The 24,539-nt window shown below is 35.2% G+C and overlaps 1 long non-coding RNA gene and 1 other non-coding gene across 2 annotated transcripts; both read left to right on the plus strand.

Moving 5' to 3' along the window:
- The first annotated feature begins 235 nt into the window (after positions 1 to 235).
- Positions 236 to 5,593, plus strand: LOC133819149 (uncharacterized). Its single transcript, XR_009886274.1, has 2 exons — positions 236 to 605; positions 3,990 to 5,593. It is a non-coding gene; the product is annotated as an uncharacterized LOC133819149 (long non-coding RNA).
- Positions 5,594 to 20,026: 14,433 nt separating this feature from the next.
- LOC133820172 (small nucleolar RNA R71) lies at positions 20,027 to 20,132 on the plus strand. The gene has a single exon (XR_009886601.1). It is a non-coding gene; the product is annotated as a small nucleolar RNA R71 (small nucleolar RNA).
- Positions 20,133 to 24,539: the final 4,407 nt, after the last annotated feature.

Here is a 24,539-nt window from a genome sequence, read left to right on the forward strand (position 1 = left end):
TAATATTTTTAAGGACTTGTTTTGGGAATCCTTGATACTCTTTTAGGACTCGCAATGAGTGTCCTAAAAAAATTTGCGAGTCCTAAAAAATCTGAACTAAAAAATAAGTATAACATTTAAGGACTTACTCTGAGAGTCTTAATATTCTTTTAGAAGCAAGTCCTAAAAAAGTATTAAGGACTCTCAAACAAGTCCTTAATTATTTTGAGATAAAAAGCATAAAAAAAACTATGACTTTTTCGAAATTATAAGGTTAAAATACACAGAATAGAAAACTCATCAGCCATTTGGGGATTTATTCATCACACGATCTAGGGTTGCTGGGTGGTGGACGACGGCTGCTGGGCGAACAGCGGCTCGGCGGCAGCTGGGTGAACGGCGACGGTGACGGTGGTGAACGCCTCCAGCAAGCGTGGGTTCTCGGCTCCAGCACTCTCGGCGTCGTTGACAGGAACGGTGACAGGAAAATCTTCTCCGGCGTTGGTTCTCGGCTCCAGCACTCTCGGGGGCGGTGCGGGTTCTCGGCTCCATCACTCTCGGCGGCGGTGCGGGTTCTCGGCGTGGGTCTCTGCTGGTTGCTGGTTGCTGGTTCACGATTCCAGCAGGTTACTTTGTTTTTTTATTTTTTTTAAAATTTTTTTTGCTTATATAAATATATATATGTAGCTATTTATATGGGTTTTAATTTAATTTTGTTTTTATTTAAACCTGTTCTTCTTCTTCTTTGTTTGGATTCTGGGTAAATGATGAAAAATGTAAGATGAAAATGCTTACAAAATATCAACTCAAAACACAAGGGTCTGTCTATGAACAACTGCCAATAATCTTTCTCTGGTCACTGGTTTTCTTCCGCTTTTGTTATGGTTAGGAGCATGTCATGTCGTACACATAAGCCATGTAATTATATAATAGTGTAATTTTATATTATTTGCGACTAAATTATATAAATATTATTCTGCATTACTAATGTGAGGAATCCCAAACGAGACCATATACGGTAAAATTTCTGCCTCATTTTTCTTTTCTGGTCAAACTAAATCTGGACCGTTCATTAGCGTAAGATCATTTGTGTGCAACATCTACTCTTCCTCTAGCTTCTCCTATTTATATTCTCAATTACCAGTTTGGCTTTGAACTCAGGCAAGCCCCCCTCTCTCTCTTGTTGTTTTACTAATTTTGACTTTGAATTAATGGTCTTCAGTCTATCATTTTTGTGATATTTGTAATCAATCACTTGACTCGTGATGTTTGGTTTATGCAATTTCAATTCTTTTTGTGATTTTTTTTTAATAAAGTAATTAACAATGTAACAATTCTATTTTTTGTATTTGTTCTTTTTAAATAATTGTTATAGATATAGGTAGTCTTGAAAAATTTTCTCAGTAGTTTAGCTTTTTGTAGTGTCTTTCATTCATAATTGATTGCTAACTGTTTGATAAAATGCTTTCTGTTTTACAGTCTTTCACAGTTGCTTACAATGTGTTCGATGAAATGCCTCTTCTAAGTTTCTGCTTTTTTTTCAAAAAAAAAAAATTCTAGTTTTATCTTGTAAAAATGATTACAATTCTAATTTTATTAAAGTTTCTAAACACTTCATGATGATTTTAGTTATAAGGAAGATTTTTTTTTGTACATTCTCATCCTAATTGTCACAGTCACATACTATGTTCATATAAAAACTATATAGTATTGGCATTTCTTTGTCAAATGGCTTGATCTCTATTATGTGCCCGTAAGCATGGTAAGGATGGCTCCATTCTCTCTACTTGCCCCTTATAAAACTCTTTCCTAAAAGGTAAAGTGGCCATAACTTGGAAGCTTTAATGAATGGACACAATATAGTTAGTTATTTCCATTCTCAAGAGTTCACGTCAATCATTTATTTTAATTTTCTTCTTTTTTGTGTGTCTTTCTTGCCATGTTTACATGTTCACCACAAACAACTTTTGGACTTAGGTTTATAAATTAGAGTTGGAAAAGTTATTAGTGACATAAAATTCAATAGGTAAAATTTGTTGAAAGGACATAAAAGTTCATAGAGGCATTAATTAAATATATCATGTAATACATACGGTTTCTTTTACCATTAGTAAATTGCAGTAGTTTATTTTAGGGAACAAGAACACAACACACCAAGATTTACTTAATTTGGTCAGATTGTATGTGATATTTCCCTTTGCCTAATCCACTAATCTCACATAGTTCAAGATGAACTAGGCTCTCATTACAATTATAAAACACTCAATGTCTTCCTAGTAGAAACCTTAATGTTCTCTCAACACTCTTGAAAACCAGTATTCGAACTCAAATATAGGTGTTTCTACTAATAAAATAATATCATTTCAATTACAAAGTGTATCTTTTTCTTATTTCAATTACTAAGTTATAATATTATAATTTTAGATTTTAATATAGGGTAATAATTTCAGATTATAATATAGGGTAATTATATAATTTAAAGTTTTAATATACAAATAAATATTGTTTTCCACTCAATTTTGATTTGTAAGTGAATCAATGTTTTGATGCTTCTCCTTTGGATGTCTTTCGAATTCACAAATTTATACATCACTAAGCTTTAACTTTACTCAAAAAATGCTTATTAAGTGTTTGATGGAATGCTTCAGCGAAACATACGAGTAAATTGAATGATTTTTATGTTTTTTTTTAATCTCTTATGTTATGGGTTGTAGATTATTAATAGCTGGTATTGATAAGTCATGTGTTCTTCCCTTCGTTGATAGAGTCGGGTATTTTCATGAATTTTATCATTCATTTTTGTGTGTGGATTGTGAATCCTTACTTATTTTTTATGGTGTGGCTGTTTATCTTAGTCTTAGACTTAGTTAGTGACACAACTCCCTTGTGGCTATGGCCTTATATTTTGTGTTGAAAATAAGAAAGATTAAGATCAATTTTAGAGAGCTTTATCTTATAGGAAGATTGGAGTGGAACTTTTGATATGGCAAAAACAGTTTGATTTGGAATATCTCAATGGGATATGAACCTTAAATATTGTGTATGAAATATCATAAAGATGGTGTTGGAATAAATAAATATATATATATATACATATAATTTTGGTGGGGTCAAAGATATTTGTATTGATGGAAAAAAAAACAGTTAAATCTCTGTTAGCTAATTCGAACGAAAAAGGAACCAACTTATTAGTATAGTTGAGTTATTTTGTAATGTTATATATATATATGTACATATATATATATAACATTACCATTGTGATCATACTATTCTAGACTTTCCATGTGCAGTGGACAGGCTATAGTTTACATAAGTATTGGTGTAATTTCAATTTTATAGCTTTTCACATATTTTCTAGATGATGATATATAAAGATTAATTCTATATTAGTGAATATTTTAAAGCTTTTCAAAAACACGTTTTATTTAGTTATGTTTCATATATTTATATAATTTTGGATGAGTTTATATGCATTAATTAATTAGAACAGATAGTAACAATCGAAGCACAATAATTTAAAAAAAAAACGAAAGTCATGTATGGAAGGTGTTTGCCAAAATGCTTGAGAGAACCATGGTTACAAAAGCAACTAAGATTGATGTAATTTTTCTCTACAATGTCGTTTTTGATGGGTTCTCTCAATTTTTCTAACTAGTGCTTGTAAATTGTTCAACTTTGTGTAGTGAGTTGGAAGGGTAAACTATTATTGTAGCTTCCTTATGTCTAGTGACACAGCTCCACGAGATTAATTTAACAAATAAATTTTAGATTCATGCTACTTTCTGCCAATTGCAATGCTTCAATTTGTAAATTTGCTCCAACTATAAGTTGAGGTGTGTTTTCATTGAATTTTTTGTAAGCTGAATCTGGATTTGTCATCTTGTGTTTAATTCTCAGAATTTTGAAGGCTTCCAAATCCACGTCTAATTTTAAAACTTGAATATTTATATTTGAGCCTGGATTTGTCATCTTGTATATACACATACACATTTTAAACTAAGTTTGTACAGGGAAAGACGGATTCTGAGGCTAAAGCTGCTGCAGGGGTATAGACAATGCTCGTGCTGTAACCAATCTGGTGACTGCTTGATAAAGGTGTGAATATCCAGACTGTAAATGGTTTGATTATGATATTAGATATATGTAGTATATGTTAAACTTTATCCCAACCAGGGACAAACTTAGGACCATAATCCAGGGTGGGCAAACTATAATACTTTATTAGGAAATGCTACCAATTCATCTGCCAAAAGCAACAAATCCATTACAAAGTTTAAAGGCTCTGAAAAAAGTCTCCATAATGGAAAAAAAGATTGATATAGTAAAATAAGAATTGAGTATCTTATTCGAAGACTTTGACAAAACTTAAGAAATAGAAATACTTGATAAAGCTGATATTGACTTTTAAATAGGATAAATCAATTTCACAACTCATAACTTGGCAAAGTGGACACTTAGGTATAATATACAGGGTGAAGTATTGTTTTGGTTGTTGTATGAGTGTTTTGGTATAGCTGCAGTTGTAAATTTTGTTTTGCTCAAAAAGTTGTACTCACTTAATACATTGTATTTATTGTTCTGTTAGTGTAATATGCTTGGTCTGCATAATTTATTGATTAGTGCATTTTTTGTCACCGAGTATTGCTTTATACCACTGTTTTTTTTTTTTTTTGTATCAATTGTTTTGTATATGTCATGCACTATCTATATTTATATAAAATTGAAATAGGGTAGGCAATAGACACTAAGTCTGGCTATATATACATATAAGATATATATATATTTCAAAAAATTGGTTGAAAAGTGGTTGTTGTTCTGATTGTATTTTTGTAACCTTTGATTATGTTTACATGTTCAGCTTCAGTGGTAAAACTGCTAAAAAGTACTCAAAACAATGGACATGTTTGGTTAGCCTTACTGGTTTTATTAGAGCAGAAAACATAGATTGATATGGATTCATATTATTGCTTAATTTTGTGGTTAAACGTGTACTGTGTAAAGCCCATTTTCTTCACTTTGTTTCATTTCGTTTCATTGATTTGTAATTTAGTTTTTTGAGAAGTTGATTGGTTTTTTTGTACTCTTTCAAATTCATTTCATTGTATTCTTCTTTTGAGATTTTGCAACTTGCAACAATGATTAACATATTCTATTACACACCTATAATTAATGTTGGAGTTCTTCACTTATAGATTTTAATGTTTTTGCAGCAAGCACTTTTATTAAAAGGTACGAAAATAGTCTTATTGATATAATTTATTTCTCTTGTTTTTGTTTTTATACATTTCTAAAAATGTAGAGCTAGCTAGATAGATAAGAGTTAATGAAAAGTATTGCCTCGCCCACATGAATAATTGTATCATTATGTAGTATAGCTAGAATTAGATATACATATCCTTACTAGGACCTATGTATACCTACGAGCTCTGCATATATTTGCTTTGTCATCAAGTGATAGAAATATTGGATTATGAAATTTTACCTAGTATATCTAGGAATAGGAGTGGACCTAGGTAGAGTGTTTCAATTTCATTCATTTTAATATTATTAAAAAAATAGACATATAATTATAAACTATTTTTGTATATCTGTATATTTTTTTTTTTCAGGTGCTCCAATTCTACAATTGTCTCAACTTTCAACTATTTGGTTACCACTAAATCTTGATATCATTTAGGTCCTATATTTTTCATTATTTTACAATTTTGAATGATAAATGTATTACTTTAGTGGAGTTTGAATATCTTAGATATTCATCCGTAGTGAAGTAGGTTCTGGGAATTCTGTGTGCTGCGGTGATAACGGAAGATTGAGAACTTGCATGTCTTAGTGAAGTAGGTTCTGAGAATTTTGTGTGCTGCGGTGATATATGGATGAAAACCTGTGTGATGTTTGATTTGTTTGACATGTTGGTATTGATTGTGAGAGATGGCTAGGCTAGTAAATCAGGGGATATGCTGTCTGATTTTCTATAGAATTTTTTGTACTTAGTTTTGTGTGGAAATATGAAAAAGATGATTGTCACAATGATAAATTTGTGATCCGAATATTTACCATTCGAGTTACTTTAAACATAATAATGAGTTACTCTATATGTAACCACCAAATTACTCTGAGTTACTCTAAATGTACTAACAAGGTTACTCTCTATATATACCAACTTAGTTATATTTTGTATATCAACAAGTGGGTTCAATATGTACCAACTAGGTTACTTTTTGTGTACTAATGAGTTACTCAAAATGTAATAGGTGGGTTACTCTTTTATTATGTAGCAATTGAGTTGTTATGTTCCAATACGAAAATCTTACATGTATTAGTCGAGTTACTCCTGTGTATCAACCGAGTTACTTTTTTACCAATAGAGTTACTCGAACAAGACTTATGCAATATTATTATAATGTTGTTCTCGTAACCAAAACCTATGTAGAGAATTACTAATGACTTTTAAAGTATCTTTTTGTTGTATGTTACTAATGAGTTTTTTGATGGAAATTAGAATCAAAACATGGCTCATAGGTTACCAACATGTACTTTAGTACATCAAACTAGGATACTAAGGGGTATCGTCATATTTTTTCAACAACCCAAAATTAATATCTTTTCGCCAAACCAAACTAGTGTAGTGAGTTTATTTTTATTAAATAAACCAGTGTCATGAGTTATAATGCTCACATGAATTAAAGATATTAGTCTACTACTACTTCTGAACTAAAGATATTATTTTCCTTATTAATTAATAGTCAATAAGAATACCACACAAGCTAAGCTATTATTTAGATACGCTACTTGACAATAATACATACCACTTTTATACTATATTTTAAAAAGTCAATCCCAAGAACGAGATAAATAGATTGTTGCACAGGTCAATACTCAATTTTTACAATTCGATTTTTTTTAAACTAGAAATATGTCAATAATGGGGGGCAACTCCTTTTCGAAATAGAAAATGATTGATTCAATTACGTGGTTGCAAATCAATTACAACTTAATTATATATTAATTTTGATCAACAATATATATATTCTGTATATTTATTTATGTAATGTGTATATTATTTCATTATGTCAACTATAATATGTATAAATAGGAATCAATTGATGTGAATAAAAGTATGCTACTGTATGATAATTTGCATGTGTCTACTTATGCTTAAGATTGGGATTTGTTTTTTCTTATATATATGCTCGTAAATGAGTATATAGAATACTTTAATATTGTAGAGTTAATTTTCTATTTTGATGCAATTTTTTACAAATCTACAAAACTTGAACTTACACTACTATATAACTGTGAAGAAGGTATGTAGTTACGTTTACTTTAGCATGTAATGGAGTCACCTAATTGTGCATATTAATTGCTCTTGGAATGTTATAAGGCTGCATGTTACTCAGATAAGGAATGCCAATTCGTTGTCTTATTGAATATTTTTCACTTTTTCTTTTTATTATTTTAAATTCTATGATGGGTTACTTCAATTTATCATCAGTATAATCTATGTGCCACAATAATTATCTCACTTGAATTGATTTTTCTAATCTATATATGGATATCTCATCTTGCCTAAAATGTTCATAAGGATGTGTCATTCTTCACAACTTAGTTTGAAGCTTCTCAAATCTCATGGTTTTGACAACTTGAGTGATAATACGTTATTGTCATTTTATTCGTATTTAAATTTTAAGACTGATTTTTTAAAAATGTATGTATATGTATAAAGGCAAGACAACAAAGATTTTTTAAATGAGCTAGTTGTGCATTGTAATTGAATGAGCTAGTTTGTTAATTTATTGCAAAAATTTGTGTTGTGATTTGATCAGTTAATTTATTACAAAATTTATTCATATTTAAATTTTAAGACTGATTTTTTAAAAATGTATGTATATGTATATAGGCAAGACAACAAAGCTTTTTTAAATGAGCTAGTTGTGCATTGTAGTTGGATGAGTTAGTTTGTTAATTCATTGTAGGGAGGGGCTTGGGCAGGGGGAGGGGATCGGCAGGGAAGGTGGATGAGCTGGGCTCGGGGCTGGCTGGAGGTCGAAGGCGCAGGGAGGGGTTTAGGTTGGGCTGGGTTGGGCTTGGCTTGGGTCGACGGTGCAGGGAGGGGCTCGGCAGGGACGGTGGCTGGGCTGGGCTCAGGGCTGGCTGGTGGGGTTCTCAACTTCACGGCGGCGACACTATAGCTCACGGCGGCAGCAAGTATTTATTTTATTTCTTGATTTTTTTATGTTAAAATATGTTTCATTTGATTGTGTTGGATATGTTCAGATCTGATTTTGAGCCTAGACTAATAATGAATATCATCTTTAGTGTATTTTGCTTATGCTTTAATGGCTTTATACTTGTGTTTCACTATTGGTTTTTGGTGTATTTTGTGACTTGATTTTGTTGTATTTTGTGACTGGATTTTGGTGTGTTTATGGTTTATTTTGATGCTTCTTTAATGGATTAATATGGTAGATTTATAGTCTATTTTGTTGCTGATTTTTGTGTAGTTTGCTACTATTTTGAAATACCTCTATGTACTGGATGAATAACATTTGATGAAATAGTACTATCTATACCTTCTATTATATATATTTATAATTGTTGTGTGTGTCTACTTATTTATAAGTTTGAATTATAATTGTTGTCTGCTAGTCCTAAAAAGTCTTTTTTGTAAAAAAATTTTGCCATTTTTTTAGTATTTTCTTTTCAAAATTCTTTTGATACATATTCGACACTCAAATGGATATATATTTTTAAATCAAAATTAAAATTGTAGCTGTGTTTTTTTTTTAAAAAAAATTACTTTTAAGGGCATGCAAAGCGAGTCCTAAAAAATCTGGTTGAGTGCCTTTAATTAAGTTTTTAAGGCTCTCAAATAGAGGACTCGCAACGCTAGTCCTAAAAAACCTTTTTTTGTAGTAGTGACGTTTTTAACCAAAGGACTCAGGCAATGAGTCAAATTTCCGGTTCACCGTAACTATTCTGGGGTAACCAGGGCGTTACACTTCCAGTCCTTCTTTGAAGGGGATGGTCGTTTTGACAATTGTAGCTCCGTCGGGGGTACCTGCAAGAAAGACACTCTGATGCCTAAGTCAGATTTTTTCCGATCCCTTTATTTGAATAAGAATCCAATATTTATAGAACAGAAATGTAAGCTGGTTAGTTGGTTAAACGTTCACCTGATTGGCAGGGGAAATAACTGAATTTTCCCCCAAGATGAGATGGTTTCAATCAAATATGCAGATGTCAGAGGTGTAGACTGCCTCTGACCTGTAGCTTCTGTCTTCGGAGCCTCTGTAGATCAAAACGATCCGTTTTGATCATACTAAAAATGAGGAAAGGTCTTTGGGCCGAATATCTTGGGCCCAACACTATTATGCTTGGGAAATCTCTCTTTTTCTTATTACTTGTCTCTTGGACTACATTAGCATGTGACCACGACTGTAGATATTATGTTATTACAGACAAACACTAAACAATCTTTAGAAGTAAGAAGTAGAAAATTCTTGGAAAATCTCTCGTCTTCTTATTACTTGTCTTTCGGATACTACATTAAGTGGTAGATATTTTTTATTTACTAAGTATGTGACCACAACTTATGATATTATGTGTGAGATTGACATTATAGACAGAGATTGAATAATCTTTAGACATAAGAAGTAGGAAATTCTAAAATGACTAATTTAGTAGTATAAATGCTAGAAATATCAATAAATATTTACTTTTTAAACTACACAATACTGATACCAGTTTGTGTACGCACCCTTTTGATATAAAAAATTTATGTCCTCACTCACACTCCATTTACAAAGGTAGATGCAACATACCCAGGTGCACCTGCTTTACAACATAAGAAAAAACTGATTAGTAGAGTGGTAAGGAGAGAGTGGTAAGGAGAGATGAGATATTGAATCAATGTATTATGTGCTTATCGCTATTGATATCAAAAATAGAAATTACAATGAAAGTTGACGTCTTTGAATCACAAGAGAAAACTATGTGAATTTTCAAAATAATCACGTACTTCTATCTTTATATATAGCTCCTCCAAATAATATTGAATAAGGCATTTGAATGGTTTTCCTTATATTTTCAGTTACATGTGGATTCTTGATCTTATATACGTTATTGTCATTATTATTAGGGTCATTATTTTTTTTAGACCCTGTGTTTTGTCTCGTTGCTTGTTTGGATCATGTGTTTTGATAAATTATTTTTTGGACCTTGTGTTTTCTAAAATAGTTTAAATAGACTCCTAAAGTTTTGATCAAACCCGATTTTGATCAAAGTTTTTTGAACTAAAATCACAAATAATTCACAAACTAACAATTCAGAACAAAAATACAATCATCCTGCCTAAGAATTGTGTTTCTATACTCAATTTTTTGTTTATCAAAATCAGATTTAGGGGACTATTTGAACCATTTTACAAAACACATGGTTCAAAAAATAATTTGTCAAAACACATGATACAAATATACGTTTACTCCAAGTATATATTGAATAAGTCATCGTTTATATAGATATTCCAAATATATATTAAATAAGGTATTTGAATGGTTTTGCTTATATTTTCAGTTACATGTAGATAGACACAAAAATTGTATATAGAAAAAAATTAATGAAAATAATGAGAAGTGTTAAGGTTTTGGAGATTTTATTATAGATTGTTATTTAAATCTATTCAAAATGAAATAATAAAGAAAAATAGATAATGGTGAAAATTTGAGAAAATAAAGATTAAAAGAAGTAAGTCATTTAGGGTGCCACCTCACTTTTATTGTTCTCAGCTTTATATAAGTATATAGAAAGATATATAGATTTATTTATTATTTTTTTTAGTTTTTATGATTTATCTTATAAATTTTAAATAAATAAATAATATTATAAATAAAAAATGACATAAACATATTAAAAGAAAATTAAACCAAAATATTTTTATGGTTTTTTAATAAAATAAAATATGATAACCTTTTAGATCACAACTATCATATGTAAGGTACCAAACATTTATGATATTTTTCAAATCACGCCTCAATAATTGTAGAAAAAGCTTGGTTATTTATGATAGAATAGAAATGTTATTCTAATTTCTTATATAGTTACACAATCATACTATTTGTATACATACGATATATAATTTTTATTGTTATTTAATAAGAATATATATATTTATATAATTTTGATTAAGTAATAAAAAAATAACATGTTATTTAAAATAATAAATTTTTAATAAAAATTAAGATTATATATTATATATTATTATAAGAATAATATTTTATAACATGCGAATTAATATTAATATAATTATTAAATATTATTATAATAATGATATATTATAATATTTAAATTTATATTAATATAATTACTAAATATTTATTCTACCAAATTTTTTATAAAAATTTAGATTACATATTATAAATTATTATAATAATATTTTATAACATTTGAATTTATATTAATATAACTATTAAATATCTAGTCTTGTATTATATATTATTATAATAATGATTTGAATTTATATTAATATAATTATTAAATATTTATTTTTAATTGGTTTATGTTACATCCAAATTTTGAGAATAAATAAACATACTCGAAATGTAGGATCATAAAGTGTAAGCTCAAGATTAACAAGTGTTAATATTATACTTGTATAATTTGTCATGAAGTTCCAAAGTTACGCCATCACGCTTGAGCATGAGTAGCAGACTCGGAGGCAACAAGGGTCTTCCCCAAAAGATAAGTTCGAAAGACTAATTAAGCAAGGAGGTAGCGACAACTGGAACGATGATCCGAAGCTATGTGTGATCTCGAAAGTGCATTGGAGTAGTATTCACGCTCAAAGACGCGTTACATTAATGCACAAAGATGCTATTGGGAAATCCCTACAATAAAGGGATTTAGTCCATGCCATGTAATTAACCCTATTGTTTAGGGATGTTTATTCACAATAAATGCGGCCGATTGTGTTTATACTGCAAGATTTGTTATCCCGATTTAGACATGATATGTATCTTATAATATCCCTAAGATTAAGGAAGAATTCTTGTAACTAGGCCTATAAATAGTCTAGGAATAGTCATTTGTAAAGACACACCATTTTGTATTGTGAAACACTCTGTGAAATTGCTCTTCCTTGAAGCTTTCACACATATTTCAATAAAAGTGACTCATGGACATAGACAGATTTTAACTACTGAACCACGTTAAAATATTTTTTCTTCTTTTCTTACTAAATCATATATTTGCTTAATTGCTCTTATTTTTTAGTTGACGAAAAATGTCATCAATAGTTTGGTGCTTTCATTGAGAGCATTAAACGACTTTGTTCTTTCAAACCATTCGTTGAACAAGCGATGGCTACACCCGCCGAAAACGTTCTTGGGAGTGGAAATGGTCCACCATTACCCAGAATCCCTGAGGAGGATACTCCCCAAATGGAGGTAGCATCCCAATGGCCTGGCAAACAACCAATGAATGAGGAAAGTCCTGTTGAAGGGAGTGCGTCATCAACTCCATGAGAACCTGGCCAGGGGTCTAGGCCACTTAACGAGGGTTATTATAATCCTAAAAGACACGTGCCAATGGTGGAGTTGGAGAATCGAAGCTTGCAAGAAAGTTTGGCTGAGGCCACGTGTTGACGTTGTTTCTCGTAAACTTAGAAATGTAGAGAAATTAAACAAAATACCAAAGGAAACAAACAATAATAGACACAATTTTTATGTGGTTCAGCAGTTAAAATCTGCCTAGTCCACGAGTCAGTGTTATTTACTTTATGGAATTCTCTCAAAGCTTTCTGGAAGCAATTTTACAGAGTCTTCCCAATAAAAATTTCTCCGTCCCTACAAATGAATTGCTCCACACTATTTATAGAGTGGTTTACCGAATATCTCCCCTCATATTTCAGGGAGTTATTATACAAATCAATTAAATAATTGCAATTAAATGCATATAGTTACTACGTATGCGTATAAATCCCATGATATTTGGGATCTAACAACAAATTACAACCAATCCCTTAAACATATGGATTTTATAACAATAAAGATGTTCACACTCAGCTCGTCACCTTGAACATTCAATTCACACGCCTTCGAGACCGATCAACCATCACGAGCTCGCAACCTCGGTTCGCCTCAACTTTAACAAGTAACATTGTTCAGATCATCCTTTTCGAGCTCACAATGCCCGAGCTCAAACCGTCTTGTCTGATGGCAGGAAAGGAATCAGGGAATTTATACAAGTGTTGAACCATTGTCATTGTAGCTTCGAGCTTGACATATATTCTCGGAACACCTTCAAGACCACGTAGTTTCCGAGTTCACCAATTCCGATGTTTTCACACTTACTGCACAACGAGGTTGTTCTTCATATTTTCTTTAAAGTCGATTATGACGAACTTTCTTATTTCGAGCTGGCACTTTACGAGCCTAACTTTCAAGATCAAAATTTCTATTCTCGAAATTTGGGTGTAACATTTTGCTTGCTCAAAAGTATCAGTTTGAATCCTATGAGAAGGAAACTTTTGAACTGCCTCTTCCGAAAATCCCCTGCTTTCCCACTATCCCTTGCAAGGTGTGGGCCGCCACAGATGGTGAGTAACGTACCTGCGATAAGAGCTGGCTATAAAGGTGGCGAGCGTTGGCATGCAAGCGCCTGCTCGTTGCCACCTTGAGCCTCTTGCTGAGACCCTCTTGTGTCTCGTACGTATCTCCTTAGGTGTCCTTGCCTAATCAGGAACTTAATCTCATCCTTCAACTGGTTGCACTCATTGGTGTCATGTCCGTAGTCGTTGTGAAAATGACCAAATTTTGTTGTATCTCTCTTGGAGATATCCTTCCTTATAGGTGTGGGTCGCTTATAAGGGACATTAGAGCTGGTCGCCTGGTAAACCTCTGCTCTACTTTTGACAAGGGCTGTATAGTTGGTGAATCTCGGCTCATACCTATTGCCTTTGGGGCGTTTATTTTCAGATGTTGATGGCTCATTACCCGCCCTTTTTCCACCATTTCTGCCATTTTCGTTCCTGTTGCCTTTGCCGTTGCCATGGAGTTTATCCGACCCATTGGTGGCTTTGGCAGGATCTTCCTTTGGTCCCTTGTCTTTTGTAGGGGTCATCCCTTCGTTGGCGATCGCATCCTCGAGCTTGATGTATCGATCAGCTCGGTCCAGAAACTCCTGGGTACTCTTTACCCCATTCTTTCTTAGGCTGTTCCAGAGGGGAGAATGTCGTCTAACCCCAGCAGTTAGGTCCATCATCTTTCCCTTGTCGCCTATTATTTTGGCTCCAGCCGCTACTCGCATAAAGCGCTGGACATACTCTTTTAAGGGCTCTCCCTCTTTTTGGAGTATTTCCACCAGCTAGTTGGCCTCAGTGGGGTGTACGCGACCTGCGTAGAACTGTTCGTAAAATTCCTTTACGAACATTTCCCACGATACTATACTAGCAAGAGGGAACTTAAAGAACCACTCCTGTGCAATTTTGGATAGAGTGGCGGGGAAAACCCTGCAGCAGGGATCGTTCGACACCTTCTGAATATCCATTTGTATCTCAAACTTGTTGACGTGTGATACTGGGTCCCCGTACTCGTTAAAGTTCAGCAATACTGGCATTTTGAACTTGCTGGGGGTTTCTGCCCTAGAAATCCTCTGCACAAACGAAGTGCTTCTCCTCCAGTCGTACTCTATGTGGGATGTTCGACTCTTAACCAGCTGCTGTATCGCCTAGTTCAGTGCATCAATTTGAGCCTGAACCGCGTCTGGGATCGTTGGGGCGACTGGTGCTGGAGGAGCGTACTCATCGTGCCTCTCACGATGGTCATTGAGTACGTCCCTTAAGTCATCATCTCTGCGCCTTTGTTCATTGGCGCCCAACCGATCAAAGACGTTATTCTGTCGGGGTTGCCCCCCGAACGTTATGGCTCGTAGGCCTATTTTCTCTTGGTGGGGGGTTTATATCTCCACCTCTTTCCTCATGACTTTGACCAGCATTCCCCTTGCTGGAATCGACCTCATTGTATTCATGGCCATCCCTAAGCTGCAGCCGACTATGGCGCGACCGACTGGTCACGTTGTTTCCTCCTCTGGCTGGTATCTCCCGAGCGTCAAAGGGAGGCCTGCGCTGGTCGTTGAGTCCCTATGCATTATTATGCCGTGGGGGGCCCCTAACCATAAAGCCTGACTCGTTATGCCTTCTGTTGATAGAAGCACGTTGCCCCTTGCTCATTGGATTTGGCTTGTCATCCCCTGGGTGTCTAGGGCCGCGGGGCAGCTGCCCGAACCTATTTTGCCTCTAGCGCTGGGGAATTCTGCGGCCAGCTTGAGAGGGTGGTTGTTGCTCAGGATCCCGAATTGGGACATCATCCTGAGCAGCAGGTGGCTGCTTCGACCTTTGAGGGCTTGCTGGCTGGAGGGGAGGACTTGGATTGGGAGCCCGTTGTGGTGGTGCATTTGGTTGCTGATCTGGTTGAGAGGCCGGCGCAGCCTACCCTCGGGCTAACTGGATGGCTGCTTCAAGAGCGGCCGTGGCATCTCTCTGCCGACGGTCCATGTCTGCCTGCCGTTCATTCAGCTCCTGGTGCTGATGCTTAATCTCCCTTTGCTGCAGCGCTAATGTCTCTGCTGCATTCTCCTGATTGGCCCTTAGATTGACCAACTCATCCTGCAACACCCCCAGTGTTACCCTCAGCGTGTCCAAATCTAATTCATCCTCTTCAAAATCTAAATGTGGTTCATTTTTAGCCACATTTGGAGGAGGAGGTTGAGATGATGCAGCGCCAGCAGCCTATCCAATCCTCTTGGATGTCTTCGCCATTTGATTTTCTTAAAGCTTCTTGATTAATCTCTCAATGAAAGTACCAAAATGTTGACCCTTGATTTGGCCAACGACACGGAGTCAAAATAACGACAAAGAAACAAAAAGGAAATCAAGAATAGAATCAAATGGGAAGAGGGTGACACAAGTAATTTATAGTGGTTCGACCCCAACTGTGTGGTAATAACCTACGTCCACTTAGTATTCTTATATATGTTGAATTCAAGTGCTGTGATCAAAGAACTAGGGTCTTGAGTTTCACAAGCCTTAGGAGAATTACAACTTTTTGGTTGATAATCACACTATGCTCTCTCTATGAGTATTCAAGTTCAAGGTTCAAAAGTCCCTTCCTTGAGCCTTTTCATGCATATTTATAGGCTAAAGGGGGTTACATGGGCCAATGGGCCTTAATTATCCTCAATATCAGCGTATCAAGGTAATAAAAGGAAATATCATCAATGTAGATATTACAAGAGTGTGTATCTTAAAGGAAGCAAATAGAAGTATGCCACCAGACTGGTCGCATGAAAACACAAGGTCTGATGAAGCAATAATCGTCTGGTCGATAGGCGAACATCTTCTCTCCACTTCAACGTTGTCACGTGCTAGCCACGTGGAGGAAATTCTTGCCACGTCATCAGGAGCCATTTTTGGGTAAAGAGTAGGGTTTTTCGAATAATAGCGTATCGTGTAAGCCAAGAAATGGGGGTTCTGAATTAGTGTTTTTAACTGCACAAATCCTAAAATTATCACCTTTTTGGGTAACTGTCAGCTTTATCCCTGAAAATCCGGAATCCTTAAAATGAATCCAAACTTCCCCATTCTCATGTTTAGTACACGCTCGAAGCCCAAACTTTACAATAGTTCGGGGTTCCACTTCGAGTTCGATTTATCCTTTCGAGACCTCAGTCTTTATTAAGTTTAATCTGTGATCTCGTGCTTTCGAGATCGAATCACCAAAACTATACTCTATGATTTCTTGCATGCCTGGCCCTCACCATTTCCTTTCTTGTTAGATGTCTCAGAACTCTGAGATTCGGTGTGGGTCAGTGCTCGCAATTCCTTACTCTCCATCAACTCCAATCTGGAGTCTCCCTACACTCAGAACCAATGCTTAATACGCGAGCACCACGAGAGGTGCGAACAAGAGGACATTCGAGACCGTTTTCGATGTCAGATTGATGAGGTCAAAGAAGGAAAAAGGAAGATACTCCAGGTCACAATTTATCTAGATCCGGACCCTGAGATCAGACCTATCCCGCTCGATCCGAAACTCAAAGTCATTGTTGCTTAAGAGCCTGGTGCACTTTCCTTCTCGCTGATGGAGGACCCTTGGAACCTTCCTTCCACTTCTCGAGTTGCATCCATTCCTACCCTGCAAGAGGGTTTTTTGAGGCTGAGCATTACTGGAGCTCAATCACCTCAACAGGCCAAATGTCTGAGCTATTTGCTTGCCACGACCTGAAACTTTCCAGCGCACTAATGTGCCAACCTGCGACTCTGTGCGACTGGAGCTGCTTTGCCCCGAGAGATGGCAATCGTGACAGTAAGATTAAGCTTGTGGCTTGGAGTCGCGAGCACATGAGGGCAGGGGCTCTGCTACCCCTGAAATCCTATTTTAAGGTTTTTTGGACTTTGTTGGGCTCGCTCCCTTCTAACCCCAGACCAATTCATATAGGGTTCTTTCCGCCCTCAGGTCCCTGTACCACGAACTGAAATGGAAATGACCCTCACCCCAGGAGATTCTGTATCTCTTCTGTCTCAAAAGTAACCCCTCTCGAGCTTAGGGAGAGGATGGCTTCTACTATTTGTCGAGCTATCCGAAGAAGAAGAAATGTAGAGCAATTAAACAAAATACCATAGGAAACAAACTATAATAGACACGATTTTAACGTGGTTCAACAGTTAAAATCTGCCTAGTCCACGAGCCGGTGTTATTCACTTTATGGAATTCTCTCAAAGCTTTCTGGAAGCAATTTTACAAAGTCTTCCCAATACAAATTTCTCTGTCCCTACAAATGAATTGCTTCACACTATTTATAGAGTGGTTTACCAAATATCTCCCATCATATTTCAGGGAGTTGTTATACAAATCAATTAAATAAATGCAATTAAATGCATATAGTTACTACGAACGCGTATAGATCCCATGATATTTGGGATTTAACAACAAATTACAACCAATCCCTCAAACATATGGATTTTATAACAATAAAGATGTTCACTGTAACGCCCTAGATAGCCAAGACCGTTACACTATGTGTTTATAAAGGTGCAAGACTTACTAATCAAGTCATTTAATTCAAAACGTGTTACTGAAGCTATAGTTGAACTAGGGTCAAAAGATTTTGGTCTCAAAAACTGCATCTCTTATAAATAATCATTTTCTTTTTTACATGGAATCCCAAAAGTAATGGATTAAAGGCTGTTTACAAAATAATTTAGATTTTAATACAACGATTAACCACTCTAAGGAAAAATAGGTAGTTAAACATTTCCTGTCCTGTTCCACTCCTCGCCCGTGGCGGCCGAACAACTGACTATGTACATTCAGCCCCGCAGCTCTCCATCTCAGGATTGGTCCAACTTGCCTTTGCCTTTACCTATAGTTGGAAACTCATAGCAGCATTTATGGATTTTATAAGGTTAACCTATAGTTTAGAAATATTAATTATAACATAAGGTTTGATTAATATTGTCGGTCCTAGAAATATTATTTATTATAACCTAAGGTTTAGATAGAATTTATAAGAGCATGAAACTTGTCATAATCATGTTTATTAAGGATTTATGTATTTTTGATGAATACTTTAAATAAAAGAAAGATTCTAGACCCTTCCAGAAACTGTTAGGATCACGTTTAGACTTAGTCAAAGCTGTTTTATCAATTCAAAATATGCTGAAAAAGTGCAAATGTGTTTGATATATCAAACTTATGCCGATATATCACAGCTATAGGGGTCGATACATTGCCTACGGAAGATAAGGAAAACACGTTGACTTCGCACGAACGATCGAACGGGGCTAGGGAAAATGGTCTAGGCGATATATCGCCTAGGTGCATCATTTTTTAATCTTGAGGATTTTTAAATTTAAAAATAGCCTTAACCACTTGGACCTACCTTTGAACGATTTTGACCGAGTTCTGGGCGTCTTTTGAATGAAAATTCAAATCTATTTCATTTTATATTCATTTATTTATTCAAATTAAAAGGGGTTAGTTTCACTCCTTGAACTCATTCTTTAGAAATACTCATGGTTTTGCTGTTGGTTTTTAGGAGTGTTCCAATCCCGTTCTTGTTCTCAAATATCCCGATTTGTGGTAAGGAAAATAGGATAGATTATATGTGTTTATATATTTATGTTATGATATGTTTTATGCTATAATGTGTATATGTATAAATATGTTTTGTAGTCCTTGGGCATATGACTTGCTTAGATAGCAAGCCCCAAGAATTTTTATCATTTTCATGGTTTAGAGTTATGATTTACCGTACCTCGATTAGTAGACAGAGGACCTAGATGGGTTATCATATACTACCATGTGATCTAACCTACCTCGATTAGTAGATAGAGGACCTATATGGTTTATCACATGCTATGTTAATTAGTTAATGGCCTTTAATATTGTAGTCCGATGTGATATATGTTTTTATAGTCATATATTTTACAGTATATGTTTATGATTTATGATATATGTTGTTAGTAGATTTTCCCTTACTTGGCACTAGGCTCATTCCTTTATTTTTAGCTTGATGCAGGAAAATGAATATGGAAGGCGGAAAGATTCATGACAGCTTGGCTTGTGTGTTAAGGATGAATGGATTGAATGGACTGTGTGACGATCGAGGATGACGTTATTTTTAAGTCTTGAATTATGTTTTGATGTATTTTCGCAATTAGTATTTAAATTTTATGTTTTTATGTATTAAACAATGGGTACCCATACCGTATTTTATATTTTATATTTTACTTTGTATTTTGCACAATATTTATTTTGGGGTTTTAAATAAAATTATGTTATTTCGTATGTATGTTTCCCAAAATAGTAGCTATGTCTAGTAGTTTTAATGGTCCAAGGTCTTAGAAATAGTTGGGTCATTACACTCTTCCAGTAATTCATAAGCTTCATTAGCGCCTTTTCTCATAAATGCGCCTCCCGATGCTGCATCAATAATTGTCCTTGTATTTCCCCTCAATCCATTGTAAAATGTATGCACCAACAACCACTTCTCTATTCCATGATGTGGGCAGTTCCTTTGCAACTCTTTAAAACATTCCCACACATCATATAATGACTCCCCATCTAGCTGATGGAAGTTATCAATCTCACCTCTATATCATCCTGACTTCGCAGGAGGAAAATGTCTCCCCATCTTGCTGATGGAAGTTATTAATCACACCTCTATATCGGCCTGACTTCGCAGGAGGAAAATATCTCCCAACTAGCTGATGGAAGTCTTCCTAGGTAACTATAGAGTTGGCTTGTAATGAATTCAACCAACTCTTAGCTTTGTCTCTTATGAAAAACAGGAATAACATTAATATGACAGCATCGTTACTCACCCCGTTCATTTTGAATGTTGCACACAGCTCTAAAAAGTTGGTAATACGGAGATTTGGATCCTCATTTGGCAATCCCCTGAATCGTACACAATTCTATACCATCTGAATGATCGAGGGTTTTATCTCAAAATAATTTGCCTCCACAGTAGGAGGACAAATACTTGAATGTATCCCCGTAACAATAGGGAGTACATAGTTTCTCAATGGCAGATTGGCTTCAGCTGCATTACCCACATTTGCATTGTTGTTGACACCGTTATTCGCATTCTCAGCCATGGAAAAATCTACCCTTCTCTTTATCTTTTGGCTTTGTCTGCAAGTTCTCTCAATTTCAAGATCTATCGGTATGAGTTCCCTTTGTATACTTCCCCGCATATACCAATAATTCCTGAAACACAATACAACCTTGATTCGAATGAGTGTAAACTATAAAAACCAAATTAGACCAAAAAACAATTAATTTTTATATTGGATATTAATTCCTCGACAACGACGCCAAAATCTTGATAGCAAAAAATATGCACGCAAGTGTACGTGGTCGTGTCAAGTAATAAATTTCGGAAGAACGAATATCATCCCACAAAGAATATTATTGAATTACCAATATTCATTCTTTACTTTCTATTTGGCAAGTAAAATTAAGATGAATAGATCTAACTATAAACATAATTTAAATAACTAAAAAAAACAAAACAATTAATCAAAGGATAAAAATCAATAATAAAAAGACCTAGGGTATTAACTTCATCTACTATTGATTTTATTAATTTTATTAATCAGTTCTAAATTTCTTTCTTCCTATTCTAATAGCAGGTTAACATAAATCGATTCCTATTCTTTTTCAAGAAATATGATCTAAACCTATATGCAGGTTTTCTACATCTCTCTCATAAACTTAAACATATGGCAGCATTAAGCATAGAAATCTAATTACAACACAAGCCATACAAGTACTTTCGTCCAATACGAACCTATGTCTATATAATAGTAGCATATTCAATTCTCATCTTTCAAATTTTGAATCAAAATCATAAATCATGCAAATATTGGTTAGGTATTTACTAGCATTAAGCAAACATTATATAGATTAGAATAAAGAAAAAGAATCAATAGAACATTAAATAGAAATCCAAGCGACTACATTAAACCCTAGAAAAAGAATTTAGTTCATATCAGACATAATAACCATAACATTCAAATAATTGTTCATAGAAAATACCTTAAAGAACTAAGATGAAGAAGAAATCTAGAGAACATTAAACAGAGAAAACAAGTAGTCTTCTTAGGTTTTTTTTTCTTCAGAAATCACCATAATGATGCTTAAATAGTAATCTGTTCTTTGGATGTGAAATCCTGTTTTTACCCCTGCATAAAATGCCATTTTTTGCAAAATCCGCCACTTAAGCGTCGTGGCTCTATAATGAAGCGCCGCAACCCGCGTCCAAAATTTGGAATTCTCTCATCTCTGACTTGCTCAAGCACCACGACTCTAATAGACTTGCGTCGCGGTCCAAATTCATCAACCAATAGCTCTGCAACTCTCAAAGGCAGCGCCACGACCCTTTAATTCTCAAGAAGTTAAACTTTTTGTCTAATCTTAGCACCACGGCTCTAACTCCAAGCGTCGCGACTTAAATGTCTTTTTTTCATCAAATTCCATCTTTTTGACACCAAATGCAGCCATTTATCAATCATGTCTCATAAATCTGAAATATTATCAAACAAAGGCCACAAAACTTCATATTGCGCAAAAAATACTAAATAATTCTAAAAAATTAAATAAATTTAAAACACTATAAAAACTACTCTATCAAATTCTCAACACCCAGTGGTATCGAGATGTTGAAAGGGGATCAATTAGCAGCTCGAGAATGCTAAAGTATCTCCATGAGGGGAAAAGGCCAAACCAGTGCGCATACACATGTTATCATAGAGGAAATTGAAGAGAGAATCTACCAGGTCGAAGAAGAAATCGACCCAAGAATAGAAGAAGACAGGGCCAATCTCGGTGCCATTGAAGAGCTCGAAGACATTCAACTCGATGGTAAGGATACAACCAAGGTGGTAAAGATTGGGAAGAACCTCACAAAGGTAGCGCAATAGCAATTAATTTGCTTCCTGAGGGAAAATAAGGATGCATTTGCGTGGTCACACTCTGATATGATTGGGATCAATCCCAACGTTATAAGCCACACACTAAACATCGACAAAAGCTTCCCTCTGAAACAACAAAAGAGAAGACTTCTTGACGACGAGAGGAAGAGGGCCTTGAAAGAGGAGGTCGACGATGAAAAGTGAATAGGTTTATCTGAGATGCTTTCTACCCAGAATGGATAGTCAACCTAGTATTGGTCCCAAAAACAAATGGCAAGTGGAAAACTTGCATCGATGATTCGGACCTCAACAAAGCATGCCAGATAGATTGTTTCCCATTGCCTCCAATCGATCAGCTCGTGGATGCAACCTCGAGACACGACATCATGTCATTAATGGATGTGTATTCTGGGTATAACCAGATATCCATGCATGCACCCGACCAAGAGCATACAAACTTCATGATAGACAAATGGCTATATTGTTACAATGTGACGCCATTCAAGCTCAGAAATGCTGGGGCTACATATCAGAGACTAATAAATAAGATGTTTGTTGAGGAAATAGGAAATAACATGGAAGTGTATGTGGACGACATACTAGTCGAGTCCCAACATAGTAATAACCATGTTGATGACCTCGCTGAATGCTTTGCTATACTTCAAAAATACAACATGAGACTCAACCTACAAAAGTGCTCATTCAAAGTATCTTCGGGAATGTTTCTTAGATTTATAGTAAACGCTCGAGGCATCGAGGCAAACCTAGATAAGATAAAAGCCTTAATTGATATGCCTTCACCTCGAAAGCATAAAGATGTTCAGAGTCTAACTGGATGTATGGCGGCATTAAGTAGGTTCGTTTCAAAATCTATGGAGAAATGCTTGCCACTCTTTAATTTTTTGAGAGGGGGCAAGAAGTTCGAGTGGTCAGACGAGTGCGAGCTTGCCTTCTAGGCTTTCAAAAAGCACCTCGCTGAGCCACCAATCTTATCCAAACCAGTCAAGGGAGAAATATTGTACTTATACCTCGCTACAATTGAGCATGCAATTAGTGCATAACTTGTTCGAGAGGATAAAAAAGTATAAAGAACGGTCTACTACGTCAGCAAAAGATTGTTGGGAGCTGAATTTAGATATCCACTGACGAAAAAACTAGCAATATGCCTGGTTCATGCATCTTGAAAGCTTCAACCTCACTTTCAAGCACATCCTATTCATGTGCTAATCGATCAGACGCTAAGACAGATATTAGCGAAAGTCGAAGCATCCGGAAGACTATTAAAGTGGGTAGTTGAACTCGAGCAATTCAAAATCACATACCACTCGAGAACGATGATAAAAGGTCAGGCCTTGGCTGAATTTGTAGTTGAATGTACAAGAATCACCAACAAAGAAGTCATAACCCCAGCCCACGAGCTGTGGAGAATTTATATCAATGGATCTTCCAACGAGATCGAATTGGGGGCAGGCATTATCCTAATAATCCCGTCAGGAAATAGGTTTCACTCAGCCTTAAGGTTTGGCTTCGAGGCTACAAATAACGAGGCTGAATATGAGGCACTATTAGCAGGACTCTAAATAGCTTCTAAGCTAAAATCTAAGGCCATACACTGTTATAGTGATTCTGAGTTGGTAGTCAACCAAGTGTTAGGAGAGTACCAGGCTCGAGGGATTAAGATGGCATCATACCTGGAAAAAGTCAAAAATGCATTTGAACAATTCGAGTTCTACATGATCAAGCTTTTTTTGCAAGAACAGAATTCGAATGCAAACACCCTAGCTCGGCTCGTCACAACAAGGGAGGTTGCACACTCAACGTGGTACATGTGGAATTCTTGCTGCAACCAAGCCTGACGAGGTCAAAGTCGACATGTTAGATTCGCAGACTACTTGGATGACACCTATAATCGACTACCTTGAAACTGGGAACCTAGCTGTAGACCAATACGAGGCCCAAGAAATGATGTACAAAATACCAAGGTACACTATCTTGGAAGGGAGACTGTACAAAAGAGTATATTCCATGTCATTATTATGATGTATAACCCCTCTCGAAGGCAAGAAAATCCTAGAAGGAGTCCATGAAG

This window comes from Humulus lupulus, chromosome 2, assembly GCF_963169125.1.
Source record: "Humulus lupulus chromosome 2, drHumLupu1.1, whole genome shotgun sequence".
Taxonomy (NCBI): Eukaryota; Viridiplantae; Streptophyta; class Magnoliopsida; order Rosales; family Cannabaceae; genus Humulus; species Humulus lupulus.